The sequence below is a fragment of the Giraffa tippelskirchi genome, chromosome X (assembly GCF_054371585.1).
Source record: "Giraffa tippelskirchi isolate mGirTip1 chromosome X, T2T-mGirTip1v1.2.pri, whole genome shotgun sequence".
NCBI classification, from domain to species: Eukaryota; Metazoa; Chordata; class Mammalia; order Artiodactyla; family Giraffidae; genus Giraffa; species Giraffa tippelskirchi.
Window position 1 is genome coordinate 115534370 of NC_137289.1, and position 22890 is coordinate 115557259.

General features: G+C 41.1%; 1 long non-coding RNA gene and 1 pseudogene across 2 annotated transcripts in view; both read right to left on the reverse strand.

Moving 5' to 3' along the window:
* The window catches only part of LOC145535225 (uncharacterized), a 228630-nt gene that overhangs the window by 67268 nt on the left and 138472 nt on the right, over nucleotides 1-22890 (reverse strand). The gene's annotated exons all lie outside the window — the stretch shown is intronic.
* LOC145535224 (melanoma-associated antigen B16 pseudogene) lies at nucleotides 11988-14702 on the reverse strand (annotated as a pseudogene). The gene is made up of 2 exons (XR_014075332.1): nucleotides 14626-14702; nucleotides 11988-13570 (listed from the first exon to the last, which is right to left on the reverse strand). The product of XR_014075332.1 is annotated as a melanoma-associated antigen B16 pseudogene (transcript).

Consider the following 22890-nt stretch of genomic DNA (forward strand, 5'->3'; position numbering starts at 1 on the left):
CAATGCAGTAAGATTAGATGTCATTTACAGGAGAAAAACAATTAAAAACTCCAACATATGGAGGCTGAACAACACACTGCTGAATGACCAACAAACCACAGAAGAAATCAAAAAAGAAATCAAAATATGCATAGAAATGAACAAAAATGAAAACACAACAACCCAAAACCTATGGGACATGGTAAAAGTAGTGCTAAGGGGAAGATTCATAGCAATACAGGCTCACCTCAAGAAACAAGAAAAAAGTCAAATAAATAACCTAACTGTACACCTAAAGCAACTAGAAAAGGAAGAAATGAAGAACCCCAGGGTTAGTAGAAGGAAAGAAATCTTAAAAATTAGGGCAGAAATAAATGCAAAAGAAACAAAAGAGACCATAGCAAAAATCAACAAAGCCAAAAGCTGGTTCTTTGAGAAGATAAATAAAATAGACAAGCCATTAGCCAGACTCATCAAGAAACAAAGGGAGAAGAATTAAATCAACAAAATTAGAAATGAAAATGGAGAGATCACAACCGACAACACAGAAATACAAAGGATCATAAGAGACTATTATCAGCAACTATACGCAAATAAAGTGGACAACTTGGAAGAAAATGATAAATTCTTAGAAAAGTACGACTTCGCAAAACTGAACCAGGAAGAAATAGAAAATCTCAACAGACCCATCACAAGCACATAAATTGAAAATGTAATCAGAAATCTTCCAGCAAACAAAAGCACAGGACCAGATGGCTTCACAGCTGAATTCTACCAAAAATCTAGAGAAGAGCTAACACCTATCCTACTCAAACTCTTCCAGGAAATTGCAGAGGAAGGTAAACTTCCAAACTCATTCTATGAGGCCACCATCACCCTAATACCAAAACCTGACAAAGATGCTACAAAAAAAGAAAACTACAGGCCAATATCACTGATGAACATAGATGCAAAAATCCTTAACAAAATCCTAGCAAACAGATTCCAACAACATATTAAAAATATCATGCATCATGACCAAGTGGGCTTTATCCCAGTGATGCAAGGATTCTTCAATATCCGCAAATCAATCAATGTAATACACCACATAAACAAATTGAAAAATAAAAACCATATGATTATTTCAATAGATGCAGAGAAAGCCTTTGACAAAATTCAACATCCATTTATGATAAAAACCCTCCAAAAAGCAGGAATAGAAGGAACATACCTCAACACAATAAAAGCTATATATGACAAACCCACGGCAAACATTATCCTAAATGGGGAAAAACTGAAAGCATTTCCCCTAAAATCAGCAACAAGACAAGAGTGCCCACTCTCACCACTACTATTCAACATAGTTTTGGAAGTTTTGGCCACAGCAATCAGAGCAGAAAAAGAAATAAAAGGAATCCAGATTGGAAAAGAAGAAGTAAAACTCTCACTCTTTGCAGATGATATGATCCTCTACATAGAAAACCTCAAAGACTCCACCAGAAAATTACTAGAGCTAATCAATGAATATAGTAAAGTTGCAGGATATAAAATTAACACACAGAAATCCCTTGCATTCCTATACACAAACAATGAGAAAACAGAAAGAGAAATTAAGGAAACAATTCCATTCACTATCGCAACGAAAAGAATAAAATACTTAGGAATATATCTACCTAAAGAAACAAGAGACCTATATATAGAAAACTATAAAACACTGGTGAAAGAAATCAAAGAGGACACAAATAGATGGAGAAATATACCATGTTCATGGATCGGAAGAATCAATATAGTGAAAATGAGTATACTACCTAAAGCAATCTATAGATTCAATGCAATCCCTATCAAGCTTCCAACGGTATTCTTCAGAGAACTAGAACAAATAATTTCACAATTTGTATGGAAATACAAAAAACCTCGAATAGCCAAAGCAATCTTGAGAAAGAAGAATGGAACTGGATGAATCAACCTGCCTGACCTCAGGCTCTACTACAAAGCCACAGTCATCAAGACAGTATGGTACTGGCACAAGGACAGAAATATAGATCAATGAAACAAAATAGAAAGCCCAGAGATAAATCCACGCACCTATGGACACCTTATCTTTGACAAAGGAGGCAAGAATATACAAGAAAATCTCTTTCACATGTGGTGCTGGGAAAACTGGTCAACCACTTGTAAAAGAATGAAACTAGAACACTTTCTAACACCATACACAAAAATAAACTCAAAATGGATTAAAGATCTAAACCTAAGACCAGAAACTATAAAACTCCTAGAGGAAAACATAGGCAAAACACTCTCCGACATAAACCACAGCAGGATCCTCTATGACCCACCTCCCAGAATATTGGAATTAAAAGCAAAAATAAACAAATGGGACCTAGTTAAAATTAAAAGCTTTTGCACAACAAAGGAAACTAAGCAAGGGGAAAAGACAGCCTTCGGAATGGGAGAAAATAATAGCAAATGAAGTAACAGACAAACAATTAATCTCAAAAATATACAAGCAACTCCTGCAGCTGAATTCCAGAAAAATAAATGACCCAATCAACAAGTGGGCCAAAGAACTAAACAGACACTTCTCCAAAGAAGACATACAGGTGGCTAACAAACACATGAAAAGATGCTCAACATCACACATTGTCAGAGAAATGCAAATCAAAACCACAATGAGGTACCATTTCACGCCCATCAGAATGGCTGCTATCCAAAAGACTACAAGCAATAAATGCTGGAGAGGGTGTGGAGAAAAGGGAACCCTCTTACACTGTTGGTGGGAATGCAAACTAGTACAGCCACTATGGAGAACAGTTGGAGATTCCTTAAAAAACTGGAAATAGAACTGCCATATGACCCAGCAATCCCACTGCTGGGCATACACACCAAGGAAACCAGAATGGAAAGAGACACATGTACCCCAGTGTTCATCGCAGCACTGTTTACAATAGCCAGGACATGGAAGCAACCTAGATGTCCATCAGCAGGTGAATGGATAAGGAAGCTGTGGTACATATACACAATGGAATGTTACTCAGCCATTAAAAAGAATACATTCGGATCAGTTCTAATGAGGTGGATGAAACCGGAGCCTATTATACAGAGTGAAGTAAGCCAGAAAGAAAAACATCAGTACAGTATACTAACACATATATATGGTATTTAGTCAATCAGTAAAGATAACCCTGTATGCAAGACATCAAAAGAGACACAAATAAATAAAACAGTATTATGGACTCTATGGGAGAGGGCGAGGGCAGGATGATATGGGAGAATGGCATGGAAGCATGTAAATTATCATATGTGAAACGAATCGCCAGTCCAAGTTCAATGCATGATACAGGGTGCTTGGGGCTGGTGCACCGGGATGACCCGGAGGGATTGGGATGGGGAGGGAGGTGGAAGGGTGGTTCTGGAAGGGGAAAACGTACACCCATGGTGGATTCATGTCAATGTATGGCAAAACAAATACAATATCGTAAAGTTAAAAAATAGAAAATAAACTAATTTAAAAAAATATAAAAAATAAAGATACGTCTGCATAATAAAAAAAAAAAAAGAAAAACAAAAAACTTCCATTCCTACCCTAGTAGAGATTTCTCTTTCTAAACCATGACCCCAAAGTAACTGCAAGGAACAGTTTCCACTCCTGCCTTTTGAGTCTCAACTCTGAGACACACCATCTGAAGGTCTGATCGCTGATTACCACTCTATCAGTCCATCTTGCTATATATCCAATTTTAACTTAAAATGAACTCACATAGAATGAATTCCATCTTCCCCAAACCCTAAATTTCCTTGCCCTAGAGCATTTACACTTGACAGCCTCACATGGAATACCTTAAATTCCTGCTAACTCCTTTTGCTCGCCTGTTAGATATTATGAGACATTCCACCATTATTATTATTGGACTGTCAATCCTAGGACTAAAAATTATAAGAGCAAGTTTTAGATCTTATTTATCCTACAATCTCCAGTACTAACAAGGTGATTTCCAAAGAGCAAATGTTCAATAAAAGTTAAGAAATAAAAACAAACAGTGAGAATGGGATCTAACTAATTGAACTTTATTTCTTATACATTTATAAGCACGTTAGCAAATTCAAGCATTTTTCATTTAACTTAATAAAAGATATGAAGGCCATGGGTTGAAATTCTTTTACATGTTCTGTTTCTTGAACTCAACTATTTTAATACTGATTTCCTTCACTTTTCCAGTAAATGCCTATAGTAATGTCACGTTATATTGTTCCAGATGGCAAAGATGGTTTTACAATGTTTTATAAAATTCTTACTATTAAGTCTCACTGTAAGATTAAGTATGTAGGAGAGAGAGCAGAAGATGGCGGAGGAATAGGACGGGGAGACCACTCTCTCCTCCACAAATTTATCGAAAGAACATCTGAACGCTGACCAAACTTCACAAAACTACTTCTGAAGGCTGGCTGAGGACGTCAGGCTTTGACAAAAACTGCGCATTATCTTCAAAAGAGGTAGGAGAAATTATAAAAGATAAAAAGAGAGACAAAAGAGTTAGGGACGGAGACCCGTCCCGGGGAGGGAGTCGTAAAAGAGGAGGAATTTCCAAGCACCAGGAAACCCTCTCACCGGCGGGTGTGGGGGAGGATTTTTTATCTCGGAGGGCAACATAACTGGGAGGAAAAAAAAAATAAAATCGACAGATTACGTGCCTAAAGCAACTCCCAGCAAAGAACCCCAGACGCTCGCATCATCCGCCACCAGCAAGTGGGGGCTGAACGGAGAGGAGCGGGCGGCATTGCCTAGGGTAAGGACCGGGCCCGAGTGCCCCGAGGGCAATCTGAGGGAGCTAACGTGAGATAGTAACCTAAACTGTGGGACAGCGAGAGAGAGAGAGAACTATCCCGCGAAAAGCCCAACTCTAAGGCACTGCCGGCCCGCTCACAGAACAAAGGACTGAGCGATACCAGAGGAGAGCTAGCCGGCTGCGGACTGCGCCATCCCCCGCCGGACACAGCGGGCAGGCGGGGCCCGCCAGAGCCGGAAAGGGGCAAACTCGGCTCCAGAGAGGGCACCCCCTACCAAACTGCAAACAGGCTCCCAGTTTTTAAGCAAAGACTGCCTGAGATCCCGGAGGGTCGACAGCAGCCGGGAGGGTCGCAGCCAGAGACCAGCTCCCCAGAACCGACACAAAGCACACCGGAGCCGGGCGCGCCCGTAAACCGAGGCGGGGACCAGGGAGGTGATAAGCCGCACCGCCCCAACAGGGGACAGCGCCCTCGCCAAACTCCTGGCCGCCTGGGCAGCTCCGACCGGGAACGGCACAAGCCGCGGGCAAAATCGAGTCTGCGCCTTTGTGGAGTAACCGGGAGCCTGAACCTGAGCGGCTTAGTCCTGGGAAGTGCACGCAGCTCAGGGCCCGCTCCCCGGCCGAGTAACCTGAAGCCTGAGCAGGGTAGACGGGGAAAGCACACACGCCGTGAGCGGGGGCGAACCCAGTGCGGCCGAGACACTGCGAGCTTACCACACACACGCCAGAATTGCAGTGTTCCTTCCTCCCCACAGCACGATTGAACAAGCGAACCTAAAGAGATCACCTCCACCGCTTTGTTGCAGGGCGGAAATTAGATACTGAAGAGATCTCCAAACAGAAGCCAAATAAACAGAGGGAAGTGCTTTGGAAGGGACAGGCCAACAGATTAAGATCCCTGTAGCTAATACCGACTGCATTAAAAAGGACCTACAGATCTTGAAAAGTATAAGCAGGAATAAGGATCTATCTAAAACTGAGCAGATCCCACACTGCTCACAACAGCTCCAGAGAAAGTCCGGGATATATATATTTTTTACTATTATTATTTTTTTTTAATTTTTTTTTAATTTTTTTTTTTTTTTTTAATTTAAAAAAATTTTTTTTTCTCTTCTTTCCTTTTTCTTCAAGTCCTCTATTACACCTTTAACTTTCATTTTCATAACCCACTATTAACTTGCAAAAAAAAAAAAAAACCCCTATTTTTGAAGCAAACTACATACATATATCTTATACCTTTTGTGTTTTTTTTTTTTTAATGTTTTTTTCCTGTTCTACATTTTTTTACTGTTTCTTTTTTTACTGTTTTACTGTTTTTTTTTTCTTTTTACACTGTTCCCTTTTTTCTTTTTTTCTTTTTTTTTTTTTTTAGATTGTAAGTTTTATAAGAGTCTAACCTCTACTCTAGATTTTTAATCTGTGTTTTACATATTTGATATCAACTTTGTACATTTAAGAACCCAATCTTTAGGACCCATTTTTACTCAGGAGTGTGATCACTGGCCTGATCACTCTCTCCCCCTATTGATGCTCTTTCTTCTCCCCCAGGGAACCTCTATCTCCCACCCTCCTCCTTCTCTTCTCAACCCAATTCTGTGAATCTCTGAGGGTGTTCTGGGTACCGGAGAACACTTCAGGAACAGGATACTGCCCAGATCTCTCTCTCCCCTCTTAATTCCTCCCTTTCTACTCATGCTCACCTCTGTTACCTTCCTCCCCCCTCTCTATGTATCTCTGTGAATCACTCTGAGGGTTCCAAACTGTGGAAAGCACAGAGGGAAGTGCTTACTGGCTAGATTGCTCTCTCCACATTTGAATTCCCCTCTTCCCCTCCTGGTCACTTCAACCCACCCCCCCCACCTCATCTCTCCATGTAACTCAGTGAACCTTTCTGGGTATCCCTCACTGTGGAGAATCTTTTCACCATTAACCTAAAAGTTTTATTATTGAGGCTGTATGGAAGGAGAAGTCTTGAGGCTACTGCAAGAATAAGACTGAAAGCCAGGGGAAACATTAATTAATAAGAGACCATCCAATAGCCTCCATAAATTCACTGAAACCAAGCTCCACCCAAGAGATAATAAGTTCCAGAGCAAGACATACCACACAAATTCTCCAGCAACGCAGGAACATAGACCTGAGCATCAATATACAGGCTGCCCAGAGGCACACCAAATCCATAGACATCTCAAAAATTAATACTGGTCACTCCATTACACTCAAGAGAGCAGAAATCCAGCTCCACCCACCAGAACACCGACACAAGCTCCCCCAACCAGGAAACCTTGACAAGCCACCTGTCCAACCCCAACCGCAGTGAGGAACCTCCACAACAAAGAGGAACTTCATACTACCAGAATACAGAAGGGCCACGCCTAACACAGCAATCTAAACAAGATGAAAAGGCAGAGAAATACTCAGCAAGTAAAGGAAAATGAGAAATGCCCACAAAGCCAAACAAAAGAGGAGGAGATAGGGAATCTATCCGAAAAAGAATTTAGAATAAGGATAATAAAAATGATCCAAAATCTTGAAAGCAAAATGGAGTTACAGATAAATAGCCTGGAGACAAAGATTGAGAAGATGCAAGAAATGTTTATCAAGGACTTAGAAGAAATAAAAAGGAATCAATATAGAATGAATAATGAAATAAAGGAGATAAAAGACACTCTGGAGGGAACCAACAGTAGAATAACGGAGGCAGAAGATAGGATAAGTGAGGTAGAAGATAGAATGATGGAAATAAACGAAGCAGAGAGGAAAAAAGAAAAAAGAATCAAAAGAAATGAGGAAAACCTCCGGGACCTCTGGGACAATATGAAACGCCCCAACATTCGAATCATAGGAGTCCCAGAAGAAGAAGATAAAAGGAAAGGCCATGAAAAAATACTCGAGGAGATAATAGTTGAGAATTTCCCTAAATTGAGGAAAGAAATAGTCACAGAAGTCCAAGAAACCCAGAGAGTTCCAAACAGGATAAACCCAAGGCGAAACACCCCAAGACACATATTAATCAAATTAACAAAGATCAAACACAAAGAACAAATATTAAAAGCAGCAAGGGAAAAACAACAAATAACACACAAGGGGATCCCCATAAGGATAACAGCTGATCTTTCAATAGAAACCCTTCAGGCTAGAAGGGAATGGCAGGACATACTTAAAGTAATGAAAGAGAATAATCTACAACCCAGATTACTGTACCCAGCAAGGATCTCATTCAGATATGAAGGAGAATTCAAAAGCTTTACAGACAAGCAAGAGCTGAGGGAATTCAGCACCACCAAACCAGCTCTCCAGCAAATGCTAAAGGATCTTCTCTAAACAGGAAACACAGAAAGGATGTTTCAACACGAACTCAAAACAACAAAGTAAATGGCAACGGGATCATACTTATCAATAATTACCTTAAATGTAAATGGGTTGAATGCCCCAACCAAAAGGCAAAGGGTTGCTGAATGGATACAAAAACAAGACCCCTATATATGCTGTCTACAAGAGACCCACCTCAAAACTAGGGACACACACAGGCTGAAAGTGAAAGGATGGAAAAACATATTCCATGCAAACGGAGACCAAAAGAAAGCAGGAGTCGCAATACTCATTTCAGATAAAATAGACTTTAAAATAAAGGATGTGAAAAGGGACAAAGAAGGACACTACATAAAGATCAAAGGATCAATTCAAGAAGAAGACGTAACAATCATAAATATATATGCACCCAACATAGGAGCACCACAATATATAAGGCAAATACTAACAAGTATGAAAGGGGAAATTAACAATAACACAATAATAGTGGGAGACTTTAATACTCCACTCACGCATATGGATAGATCAACTAAACAGAAAATTAACAAGGAAACACAAACTTTAAATGATACAATAGACAAATTAGATTTAATTGATATTTACAGGAGTTTCCACCCCAAAACAATCAATTTTACCTTTTTCTCAAGTGCACATGGAACTTTCTCCAGGATAGATCACATCCTGGGCCATAAATCTAGCCTTGGTAAATTCAAAAAAATTGAAATCATCCCAGCCATCTTCTCTGACCACAATGCAGTAAGATTAGACCTCAATTACAGGAAAAAAACTATTAAAAGTTCCAACATATGGAGGCTACACAACACGCTTCTGAATAACCAACAAATCACAGAAGAAATCAAAAAAGAAATAAAATTATGCATAGAAACGAATGAAAATGAAAACACAACAACCCAAAACCTATGGGACACTGTAAAAGCAATACTAAGGGGAAGGTTCATAGCAATACAGGCGTACCTCAAGAAACAAGAAAAAAATCAAATAAATCAACTAACTCTACACCTAAAGCAACTAGAGAAGGAAGAAATGAAAAACCCCAGGGTCAGTAGAAGGAAAGAAATCTTAAAAATTAGGGCAGAAATAAATGCAAAAGAAACAAAAGAGACCATAGCAAAAATCAACAAAACTAAAAGCTGGTTTTTCGAGAAGATAAACAAAATTGATAAGCCATTAGCCAGACTCATCAAGAAACAAAGGGAGAAGAATCAGATCAACAAAATTAGAAATGAAAATGGAGAGATCACAACAGATTCCACAGAAATACAAAGGATCATAAGAGACTACTACCAACAGCTATATGCCAATAAAATGGACAACTTGGAAGAAATGGACAAATTCTTAGAAAAGTATAACTTTCCAAAACTGAACCAGGAAGAAATAGAAGATCTTAACAGACCCATCACAAGCACGGAAATCGAAAGTGTAATCAGAAATCTTCCAGCAAACAAAAGCCCAGGACCAGACGGCTTCACAGCGGAATTCTACCAAAAATTTAGAGAAGAGCTAACACCTATCCTGCTCAAACTCTTCCAGAAAATTGCAGAAGATGGTAAACTTCCAAACTCATTCTATGAGGCCACCATCACCCTAATTCCAAAACTAGACAAAGATGTCACAAAAAAGGAAAACTACAGGCCAATATCACTGATGAACATAGATGCAAAAATCCTTAATAAAATTCTAGCAAACAGAATCCAACATCATATTAAAAAGATCATACATCATGACCAAGTGGGCTTTATCCCAGGAATGCAAGGTTTTTTTAACATCCGCAAATCAATCAATGTAATACACCACATTAACAAATTGAAAGAAAAAAACCATATGGTTATCTCAATAGATGCAGAAAAAGCCTTTGACAAAATTCAGCATCCATTTATGATTAAAACCCTCCAGAAAGCAGGAATAGAAGGAACATATCTCAACATAATAAAAGCTATATATGACAAACCCACAGCAAACATTATCCTCAATGGTGAAAAATTGAAAGCATTTCCCCTAAAGTCAGGAACAAGGCAAGGATGCCCACTTTCACCACTACTATTCAACATAGTTTTGGAAGTTTTGGCCACAGCAATCAGAGCTGAAAAAGAAATAAAAGGAATACAGATAGGAAAAGAAGAAGTAAAACTCTCACTGTTTGCAGATGACATGATCCTCTACATAGAAAACCCTAAAGACTCTACTAGAAAATTACTAGAGTTGATCAATGAATATAGTAAAGTTGCAGGATATAAAATTAACACACAGAAATCCCTTGCATTCCTATACTCCAATAATGAGAAAACAGAAAGAGAAATTAAGGAAACAATACCATTCACCATTGCATCAAAAAGAATAAAATACTTAGGAATATATCTACCTAAAGAAACAAAAGACTTATATATAGAAAACTATAAAACACTGATGAAAGAAATCAAAGAGGACACAAACAGATGGAGAAATATACCGTGTTCATGGATTGGAAGAATTAATATAGTGAAAATGAGTATTCTACCCAAAGCAATCTACAGATTCAATGCAATCCCTATCAAGCTACCAATGGTATTTTTCACAGAACTAGAACAAATCATCTCACAATTTGTATGGAAATATAAGAAACCTCGAATAGCCAAAGCAATCTTGAGGAAGAAGAATGGAACTGGAGGAATCAACCTGCCTGACTTCAGACTCTACTACAAAGCCACAGTCATCAAGACAGTATGGTACTGGCACAAAGATAGAAATATAGATCAATGGAACAAAATAGAAAGCCCAGAGATAAACCCACGCACATATGGACACCTTATCTTCGACAAAGGAGGCAAGAATATACAATGGAGAAAAGACAACCTCTTTAACAAGTGGTGCTGGGAAAACTGGTCAACCACTTGTAAAAGAATGAAACTAGAACACTTCCTAACACCGTACACAAAAATAAACTCAAAATGGATTAAAGATCTAAACGTAAGACCAGAAACAATAAAACTCCTAGAGGAAAACATAGGCAAAACACTCTCCGACATAAATCACAGCAGGATCCTCCATGACCCACCTCCCAGAATATTGGAAATAAAAGCAAAAATAAACAAATGGGACCTAATTAAAATTAAAAGCTTTTGCACAACAAAGGAAACTATAAACAAGGTGAAAAGACAGCCTTCAGAATGGGAGAAAATAATAGCAAATGAAGCAACAGACAAACAATTAATCTCAAAAATATACAAGCAACTTCTGCAGCTGAATTCCCGAAAAATAAATGACCCAATCAAAAAATGGGCCAAAGAACTAAACAGACATTTCTCCAAAGAAGACATATAGATGGCTAACAAACACATGAAAAGATGCTCAACATCACTCATTATTAGAGAAATGCAAATCAAAACCACAATGAGGTATCATTTCACACCAGTCAGAATGGCTGCTATCCAAAAGTCTACAAGCAATAAATGCTGGAGAGGGTGTGGAGAAAAGGGAACCCTCTTACACTGTTGGTGGGAATGCAAACTAGTACAGCCACTATGGAGAACAGTGTGGAGATTCCTTAAAAAACTGGGAATAGAACTGCCATATGACCCAGCAATCCCACTGCTGGGCATATACACCGAGGAAACCAGAATTGAAAGAGACGCGTGTACCCCAATGTTCATCGCAGCACTGTTTACAATAGCCAGGACATGGAAGCAACCTAGATGTCCATCAGCAGATGAATGGATAAGGAAGCTGTGGTACATATACACAATGGAATATTACTCAGCCATTAAAAAAAATACATTTGAACCGGTTCTACTGAGATGGATGAAACTGGAGCCCATTATACAGAGTGAAGTAAGCCAGAAAGAAAAACAACAATACAGTATACTAATGCATATATATGGAATCTGAAAGATGGTAACGATAACCCTATATGCGGGACAGAATGAGAGACACAGATGCATGGAACAATTTTATGGACTCTGAGGGAGAAGGTGAGGGTGGGACGTTCTGGGAGAATGGCATTGAGACATGTGTATTGTCATATGTGAAACAGAGCACCATTCCATGTTCGATGCATGTGACAAGGGCTCGGGGCCGGGGCAGTGGGATGATCCAGAGGGATGGGAGGGGGAGGGAGGTGGGTGGGGGGTTCGGGAAGGGGAACACATGTAAACCCATGGCTGATTCTTGTCAATGTATGGCAAAAACTATTACAATATTGTAAAGTAAAAAAAAAAAAAAAGATTAAGTATGTAAACAACGTTATTCATAAAATTGAAGATTTTGAAGGCAATTAAATATATATTAAAAGAAACAATATTTGAATAATACACAGAAAAAATTCTTGACTTACATATACAAAATGGTGACACACAGGCATACATACTATCTTCTTTTCAGTCCCATCTCAGACCTAAATTCTATGAACACTAACTGCCTCTTTGAACAATGCTTGAAGAAACTATCCCTGACTCCCCTAGTTTAGGAAGAAGCTGCTAGTCTCAACACTAGAACTTGCAGTGGCAGAGACACCTGGCTGAAATTCTGGCCTGATTTTTCTCTCTATCATCTTGCAAAGCCTCCTCATACTGAGATGGGAAAACACTTGGGTCAGTCCCATTAACCTTGGCCAGAAACTCCAGGATCTTCATCTTGGTGGTTTCAGCATGAGCTCTGGGGCCCCACAGGAACTCAGATTGCACAGGATCAGCGCCAGCCACCTGCTGGAACTCTAGGTATCCTTCTCTCACGAAATCTTCAGTGATGAGCTGCTTGAGTTCCCCAAAGAAGAAGTAATTCCTTCCAGAATGTATCTTGGTCACATTCAGAACTTCCCAAACTTCTTCTTCAGTGGCACAGTTGCCCTTCATGAAGATCACACCCAGGATAAGTATCAGGATGCCGGTCTTGGGCACGCCTGCTTCACCGTGCATCATGCCATCATAGGTAAGGCCCAATTTAATGAAAAGGACATACCAGTGGTTGATGGGATCCACTTCCTTCAGATCAAGGCCAAAGAGCATTTCCATGTGCTCAGAGGCTCTCTGGAGGATCTCAGGGAAATGGACTTCACACTTGTAGATGGCAACATTCATCATATCAGCTTTTGTTACTGGCTGTTTCATTTGATACTTGAGCAGCAAGAAATTCACCAACAAAGCCACTTCTTCATTTAGAGGATCTCTGGCCATACTCACAGGGTATGACACCGCCTGTGAGGTGCTTTGATTATAATCTACATTTTGGCTAGTGGAAAACTCATCTGATTTGGTCAATAAGGTGGTGGTGGTGGCAACAGATGAGTAGAAATTCCGACGACTCTCAGGAGTACTGTGAAAATCACCAGGCATTACAAATTGGGAGGATATATTGGTCTCAGTCAGTTCCCTGGAGACCTGTGCAACCTCCCAACCGCAGGACTTATTGAAGGTCTTACAGCGTTTACCATATGAGTATCGTGGATACTTCTTACGCGAAGGCATGATGACTTTTGTGGATGGCAGTAGGTAGACAGGAGGATGGGCAATGAGATTCACCACCTAAGATGAACAGGGCATATATGAGTAGCCTCAGCTGCTAAACTTAACTGTGGTGGCTTTTTACTTCCCGAAACACGGGGGTTGGCGGCGGGGAGGAGGGGGGGGAGGGGGGCTGCCTGCTAATTCCCTGGGCCTCTCAGGGCTGACAATAGGGCAAGGGCTCTAGGAATCCCCCTCCCCTGGCCTTGGGTTGATTAGCCCAACAATCCTCACATCTGCTCCTCAAACTGAATTCTGGTTGGTAATGTGCCCGCTCTATCTACTGCTTGAGGCCTCCAATCAAGGCTTCATCTCTGTAAGACTCCAAAATGGAAGTGAGGAGAACTTCATGACAGGACATGGAGAGCTGACAAAAGGAGTAGATGCTGTGCACGCCCTTTGTCTTGGGGTCAGAGGGATCCCTAAGAACTCACTTGGAGTCCTCATCGGGATTCCTGCGTGGCCTGAGATGCCTTCCTGTGGCGACATGACACTGCCTGCCCCAGACTAAGGCTTCCACTCCCTCAGACTTCAATGGCCAAGCAAATCAGCAGCACTTCTGGCCGCCCCTGTCCGGGGCCTCCCAGGACTAATCGCCCGGCTGAGGTTCAGTTAGTCACTGCTATTCTGTGTGTGTGTGGGGGGGGTGGATCCCCTCAACACTCACTCAGAGGCCTTTGCTTTTGGACCCTGAGCCCCATGCACAAAAGCCACCACCTCAATCAGACTGCCAAACAGGAAGTGTGTGGTAGCTTAGCCTGAACTTGCCTGTGCTTCGCGGGGTCGGAATAGAGCTCTCATCAGGGGGGTGCCCTCCTTTCTGGGACAGGAGTGAAGTCGCTCAGTCGTGTCCGACTCTTTGCAACCCCATGGACTGTAGCCTACCAGGCTCCTCCATCCATAGGATTTTCCAAGCAAGAATACTGGAGTGGATTGCCATTTCCTTCTCCAGGAGATCTTCCCGACCCAGGGATTGAACACGGGTCTCCCGCATTGTAGGCAGACGCTTTACTGTCTGAATCACCAGGGAAGTTTCTGGGACGGGGGGTCCCCTAAGTCCTCACTTAGAGGCTTACCTGATACCGAATGGCACCCGGGGCTCCTCCTGCTTCCTAATGGAGTCTGCACCTCAGATCGAAGCGCTCACAGCCTCGCTCCCTGCCGGCGGAAGTCAGGGGGCGTGGCTTCCGGTGACCCCTGTCCTGAGGTCACTCGGGGCAACCAGCAGGGGCGGGCATTCACCCAGCACTGTTTCCGAGCGGAGGTGGCTGTGGGTCTTGCATGCAGTCCTCACATTGGGTTCTGCCAAGCCCCGGATGCCTCCCTCTGTTGAGCTGACATCTTGACCCTCATACCAAGGTCGTCCTACCCGAGAACCCTTTAGAGTAACTGAGGGCGTACCTTGCCTGGAGCTTTTAGGATGAAAAGCAGCTGCTAGCCCGTTTGTGTGTGATCCCGCTTTATTCTCTGTTGTTGTTCCCCTGTGTTCCCATTCATGGGGTTCTCTTTTTTGGCTTGTTTTTCATGACTTAAGGCCTCCTGGGAAATGCCAGCAAAATCTTGATGAGTTCACTTACCACAATCCTGCAGTGCTTGGAATGAGTCATGTTCAATGGGAAATGGGGAAGTTGGAGCACGAGGCAGGCAGGGACCAGGTCAGGGGGTAGGCTGTTGGAGACAAATCAGTCTTCCTTCTCTTCACCAGGCTGACTTAGCCTCCCATACACATTCTGTTCTACAAAGTTTACTTTCTTAGGAAGGGACTGAAATGAATGATTTGGAAAGTCCCTGATTTTTTGATATTGGACATTGCATATCAGAAATCATATGCAGATGATAAATATTATCTTTCTTTTTGCATTTTGCTTCTCATTTATTTTGCTATTGCTCTGCTTATGTTTTCCAGTGGACTCTGGAACAGTGGAGTGGACTTGGCTCAAATACTCTTGGGGGGGGTCTCCTTATATATCTTGTTTTTGTATCAAAGAGAGCCTTTTTGCTATAATATGTGGAGTAATTTCGATTGTTTTTTTGTGTGTGTGATTAAAAAAAGTTCACATAACATGCCAATTAGTTTTTCTCTGATTATATGGTATGTGTGTGTGTGTGTTAGTCCGTCAGTCGTGTCTGACTCGTTGCGACCCCATGGACTGTAGCCTACCAGGCTCCTTGGTCCATGGGATTTTCCAGGCAAGCGTACTGGAGTGGGCTGCCATTTCCTTCTCCAGAGGATCTTCCCAACCCAGGGATCGAACCCAAGTCTCCCGCATTGTAAGCAGACGCTTTACCGTCTGAGCAACCAGAGAAGCCCTGATTATATGGTATAGTTGGCCTCTAAATCTAATCTGATCTAGGTGTCTAGGCCTAGAGTTTCAGTTTCTGTTGATCACAATTATCTCTTTCTGATCGTCCTCCTTTGCAATTTATATTTTGCTTAAAAACAGAGTCTCATCTGAATATTCAAAATTAAAGGTACGATACTGACAGCTCAACAGGTAAGGAATCTACCTGCAATGCAGGAGACACAGGATATGCAGGTTCAATCCCTGGGCTAGGAAGATCCCTTGGAGGAGGAAATGGCAACCCACTCCAGTATTCTTTCCGGGAGAATCCCATGGACAGCCTAGTGGGCTACAGTCCATGAGGTTGCAAAGAGTTGGACATGACTTAGCACACACCCACATTTATAATAAATGATTTCCCATGGAAATTCTTATACTATAGTACACAAATGAGTACAAGGAACCCTGTTCACTGAACATTCAGCATAACAGTCATCAATAGTTGGAAGTAGAAGCCTGATCAGATTAGTACTTTTTTGGCCAATATGTTTGTTCTTTAGCAAGATCACCCAGAGGTGATAATTCTTATGTCCATTAGGAAATACCCAATGTCTCTGTGCTCCTGTTTGGTCATTTTCACACTCTGATAATAATGATAATTTTTCCATTCTTCATTATGGGCTGTAGAATGAAAATTCTTTTGTCCTATCAGTTTTTATTTCATTAATTTTTCTATAGATGGAACTCTTTCCTTATCTGCCATTAGTTTATCCTGAGATATTGTTATAACATATTTCTAGTGTTCTCTTGTAATATCTAAATTTCTGCACTGATATTTTACATAATATTATATAACTATTATCACTTATTTCTGTTTTTTCTTTTGTAATTGATAATACTTGTAAAATTATCTGCCATATATATATTATGTAACAGAAAAAACAGCATAAAGAACATGTTCTATCAGCTAGAGAGCCAGCAACATTCATCAAGGGCATCAGTAAATCTGGTGGAGAATGAATGAAAAGTCTAGAGACATATATTTGGTCAGTAACAAAGAATTGAGGTGATATGAGCAAGGGGGCAAAAGAGTTGGCAGATCTTCTTCCCCAAGTTCTGCATATAGTTTTCCTTCTTGGGCATTCATTTTCAAAAGGTGGAACCTGGAACTGAGGCTGTATTGAAAGAATGCTGTCTGAGCCAATGATCTGTTCATTTCCCTCCCACTACATCATCATCCATACTGATTTGAATTGTTCTGCATCACTAATAATTATAACCTGCACTGTATTGTTCCAGAGAAGAGTCATCAGAGAAAACCATGTTGATTATGGACACACTGAGAATCAAGAGGACATTATATGACCTTAGATGCAGTGCCATGCCAGGGTGTCTGAATGTGATGGGAACAGTGGGCAGGCAAGTTTAGTGAATCAAGAAAAAGAGCCTCTTCAGAAGATAAATTATCACCATGCTCTGCAGGAAGCAGACATCCTGCAGTGTGAAGTCAAGTGGGCCTCTGGAAACAGTACTGCAAACAAAGCTAGTGGAGGCGATGGAATTCCAGCAGAGCTATTTCAAATCTTAAAAGATGATGCAGTTAAACTGCTGTACTAAATATGCTGCCCAATTTGGAAAAGTCAGCAGTGGCCACAGGACTGGAAAAGGTCGGCTTTCATTCCAATCCCAAAGAAGGGCAATGCCAAAGAATGCTCAAACTACTGCAAAATTGCACTCATTTCACATGTTAACAAGGTAATACTCAAAATCCTTCAAGCTAGGCTTCAGCAGTATGTGAATCGAGAACTTGTAGATATACAAGCTGGATTTAGAAGAGGCAGAGGAAGCAGGGATCAAATTGCCAACATCCACCAGATATAGAAAAGGCAAGAAAATTCCAGAAAAAAATATCTACTTCTGCTTCATTGACTATGTTAAAGCCTTTGACTGTGTGGATCACAACAAACTGTAGAAAATTCCTAAAGAGATCGAAATATCAGACCACCATACCTGCCTCCTGAGAAACTTATATGCGGGTCAAGAAGCAATAATTAGAACTGGACATAGAACAACAGACTGGTTCAAAATTGGAAAAGGAGTATGTCAAGGCTGTATACTGTCACCCTGCTTAAATAACTTCTATGCAGAGTATATCATGCTCAATGCCAGGCTGGATGAAGCACAAGCTGGAATCAAGATTGCCGGGAGAAATATCAATAACCTCATACAACCTAATGGCAGAAAGCAAAGAGGAACTAAAGGGCCTCTTGCTGAAGGTGAAAGGGGAGAGTGAAAAAGCTGGCTTAAAACTTAACATTCAGAAAACTGAGATCATGGCATCCAGTCCCCTGACTTCATAGCAAACAGATGGAGAAACAATGGAAACAGTGACAGACTTTATTTTCTTGGGCTCCAAAGGCACTGTGGATGGTGACTGCAGCCATGAAATTAAAAGATGCCTGCTCCTAGGAAGAAAAGCTATGACAAACCTAGACAGCATATTAAAAACACAGATATCACTCTGCTGACAAAGGTCCATATTATCAAATATATGGTTTTTCCAGTAGTCATGTATGGATGTGAGAGTTGGACCATAAAGAAGACTGAGCACTGAAGAATCAATACTTTCAAACTGTGGTGCTGGAGAAGACTCTTGAGAATCCCTTGGGCTGCAAGGAGATCAAACCAGTCAATCCTAAAGGAAATCAACCCAAATATTCATTGGAAGGACTGATGCTGAAGCTGAAGCTCCACTACTTTGACCCCCTGATATCAAAGAGCTGACTCATTGGAAAAGACCCTGATGCTGGGAAAGATTGAGGGCAGGAGGAGAAGGGGTGACAGAGGATGAGATGGTTTGATGGCATCACTGACTCAATGGACATAAGTTTGAGCAAATTCCAGGAGATAGTGAAGGACAAGGATGCCTGGTGTGATACAGTCCATGGGGTCGCAAGGAATCAGACCAGACTGAGGGACTGAACAACAATAACTGCAAGAAGAAGACCAATAGGTCCACACAGCCCTAAGCTGAGGAAGAACTTGAAGAGAATCAGTACAATGTTGGTCACCATGTCAGTAATGGATATTTACTAGCCCAGAGCAAGTCATGCAACCATCCCTGTCTGCTTCACATACTTCATTCCAGCTGCACTCATCCTTTATAGTCAAGGAACAACAACTACTTACTCAAAAGTTATATGAACCTGGGACTTCCCTGGTGGTCCAGTGGTTAAGAATCTAACTTCCAGTGCAAGGGACACAGGTTTGATCCTGGTCTGGGAAGATTTCACATCCCGCGGGACAACTAAGGCAACACTCTGCAACTACTGAGCATGCACTCTAGAGCTGGCCTGCCACAATAAAAGAGCCCGCATGCAGCAACTAAGACCCAACCAAGCCAAATAAATACATAAATTTTGTTTTAAAAGTTATATGAACCTATTACTGCTTGTCACAAGGTAACCACTTTAGATTAGAAACATGAAATATAGGAATGAAGAAAGAGAAAAATGAAGAGTTAATTTCTGGGAAAATACTGTAAACTATCATGCTTTAGTTTTGTTATGTGACAAATTACTGTAAATATAACAGAAAAAAAAAACAATGCAAATTTATTATCTCATAGTTTTTGTGTATCAGTAATCCAAGCATAGCTTAACTGCCTTCTCTGCTTCAGGTTGTTTCCTGGTTGAAATTATGATGTTTACAGAGCTGTGTTCTAATAGGAAGGCTTGACTGGAGAAAAAGCAACTGCCAAACTCATTCAGTTTGGTGTCACAGTTCATTTCTTTTTACCTGTACAATTAAGAGCTTATTTTTTTTCTAATTCTATAAATCAGTTTTAATGGTTTCTAAAGGTAACCTGCATTTCCAGGTCATGTGACCCTTTTCATAGCTTTATTTTTGACATAGCATATTTCTTCTTCAGTGCCAGCAGGAGAGTGTAAGCAAGTCTTTCAGCAAAATGGAGTCAGGTTGTCTGTAATCAAATGAATAACATTCCAGCTTCTTGGACATCAAATGTAATCATGGATGTGATATATCTATTAGCGCCATATTCTATCAGTTAGAAGCAAGTCACAGGCCTTGCCCACACTCAAAAGAAGTAATATACAGAGGTATGAACACCAAAAAATCAGGATCATTGTGACTCCTTTACACTCTGTCTACCACAACTTATGCTCTGAACTCAAACACCCAAATCTCTTCCTTGTGCCAAATACATTCACCCTTTCCCAAGATCCCCCCAAATCTGAATCCACTATAACAGTAATTAAAAATCTAAATCTTATCATCAAAATAAGACTCATGTGCAGATGAGACTCTTAGAAAGTACATAGTTAAGTATACCAAATGGGGCAAATACTTCTCTCTTTGTGGACCCCTGAAATAAAAGGAACAAATTATGTGGCCCTAAGACACCCAATATATAATACTGGCAAAGGCATAGGACAACGGCTCTAAGCATTTCTGTTCAAAAATAGGAAAAATGGCAAGTGTAAAACATTCCCTGTCCCATAATATTGTGAAATCCTATTTGACAAATATGAATTACTTGATTAGATTTTAAGGCATTGTAGGGGAGCAAAATTTGCCACCCTAAAATGTTTCTTTTTGGCATGAGATTAATCTAGGTTGATTATTTTTAAGAGGCAAAAGACTGAGGAAGTGTTCCTTTTTGACTCCCCCTTAGCTGCCTAAAATTCAGCTAAAGGATTTGCTCCCGGAATACAGCTATCACTAGAGTATCTGTAAAGACTATGGGCTAGATGTGATGGATTAAACCCAGCAGACCCTAGAGATCAGAGTTGACTCTGTGTCCAAATGCCTCTTCATGGACCAGCAAACATTTGCTTAACAAACATTTGCTATTGCATATCCATATGAATTACCTTCTTCCTTTTTAGAGACTAACTGCTACCTCTAACATCCTTTCTTGTCTTCAGTTGAAGATGGAATTTAAGGTATGTGTTTCAGCCATATTGGGGAGCTACTTAGTTCTCTTGTGTCTATTTTGGAACATGTTATTAAACGTTCCTCTTTTTAATCTGTCTTATGCCAGTTTCATTCTTAGACCAGCCAGAGAACCTAGAAAGGTAGAAGAAAGTTTCTCCCTCCCTGACAGCCTTCATATAATTTTTCAAAGGCCACTCTTGGGGTTCTTGTTTCTCTTTTGGAGTCACCTTTCCTTTATTATGAAAAGTAGCATGTGTTTACAACTGAGTACGCAAAACAATAACTTTGCAAACTGCAATCAAATGCAACAAGACAAGGGCCCAAAACATCTACTTTATTTCTGTCAGTTAACAGGTCCTCTCTAGTTTGTTTAGGATTCAAGAGTAAATGCCAGGTCCCATTTTGCACCTCAGGCTTTAGTCTCACAACTGTGAGACAATATCTGAGGGATTTGTTCTCTGTTGAACACTTAAACACGTACGATTTGTCCACCCCAAAGCTAAATTCAAACTTCATTCTCACTGAAGAACAAGGAGCTTACTGAAACCACAAAACATCATGGCTTGGGACATTTACAGGTGACTGTTCTCCCTTGAACTACTGCCTTATGTTAGGGAAAAAAAATTTTTTCCTCTACTCTTGAAGGTTTTTCGGTCTGGTCTAAGAATTAAATAGACATGAGACAGATTAATAAAAGAAAATCAAAGTTCAATAATATGTATACATGGGATAGACACAGGACAATAGAATAACTTCCTAAAATGATTGAAACTCTCACATTAAGTGCCATCTTCAGCTCAAGACAAAAGAGAATTTTCAGGGCAGTGGTTTGGAACTTCAAAGTAAAGGAATGCAGTTCACATGGAGATGGAAAACATATATTTGGTAAATAAATGTTTGATGGACCATGCAGAGACAATGCAAAACAGAGTTGACTCTGATCTCTAGGCCCTGTCGAGTTTCTCCCTTTACATCTAGCCCATAGTCTGCAGATACTTCCGGCAATAGCTCTATTCCAGAAACAGGCCCTTTATCTAAGTTCCTTAGGCAGCAAAGAGGGAGATAAAAAGAAATACTTTGTGAGTTTTTTGTGTCTTAAAAATAATCAGCCTGAATTTATCCTGCTGACAAGAACCCTATAAAGCAGCCCTGCTGATGGTCTTTCAGGAGAGCATGCACTCGGGAGCAAGAGCTCACACCTCTCCATTCTTTGATCACAATATAAGGCTTTCCTTTGTTTCTCAATCAGGTGTAGATTCCTTCTATTGGAATGAGTAACACTGGGCAGGAGGACCCTTACTGGCTGCTGCTGCTGCTGCCGCTGCTGAGTCGCTTCAGTCGTGTCCGACTCTGTGCAACCCCATAGACAGCAGACCACCAGGCTCCCCCGTCCCTGGGATTCTCCAGGCAAGAACACTGGAGTGGGTTGCCATTTCCTTCTCCAACACATGAAGGTGAAAAGTGAAAGTGAAGTCGCTCAGTCACGTCCGACTCTTCGCGACCCCATGGACTGCAGCCCACCAGGCTCCTCCGGCCATGGGATTTTCCAGGCAAGAGTACTGAAGTGGGGTGCCATTGCCTTCTCTGACTCTTACTGGGGCCTGACTCAAAAGCGTTACTAACAAATTTTGGCAACCAAGATGTGATGGACCATGGCCTTTTTGCCTGCAGTGAGAAGACGATGGAGGCTTTGGGAGGTTCACATGAGGATGACTGATTCTGATCTTTGCCTACACTCTGATGGGGTAGGATGGCAGCAACCTTTGGTTGAATTCAGAGCAATTGTGCCCAGCAACTCGATACCCAGGTGTGGGGTGCACATATTGTAGTCCCCAGGTTAATGTGGACTGTGACCCCCTTGAAGAAATCATACCACGGCATCGTTGGGGATCAGAAACTAAAACTCATACATATCTTCCTGGCTGGCCTTCCTGAGGTACTGGACACACAGGGATGGTGGAGACCTGTGGACAAGAAGCTATAGCAGTCTTGTCCACTGTCTGCCAGTAACTCTGTCCTCTTGAGCCCAGTAGAAGGCAGCAGGGACCACACTTTGGCTTTCTGCCCTCCTTGCCAACCCCCAGGGGTCAAAAGTAGCAC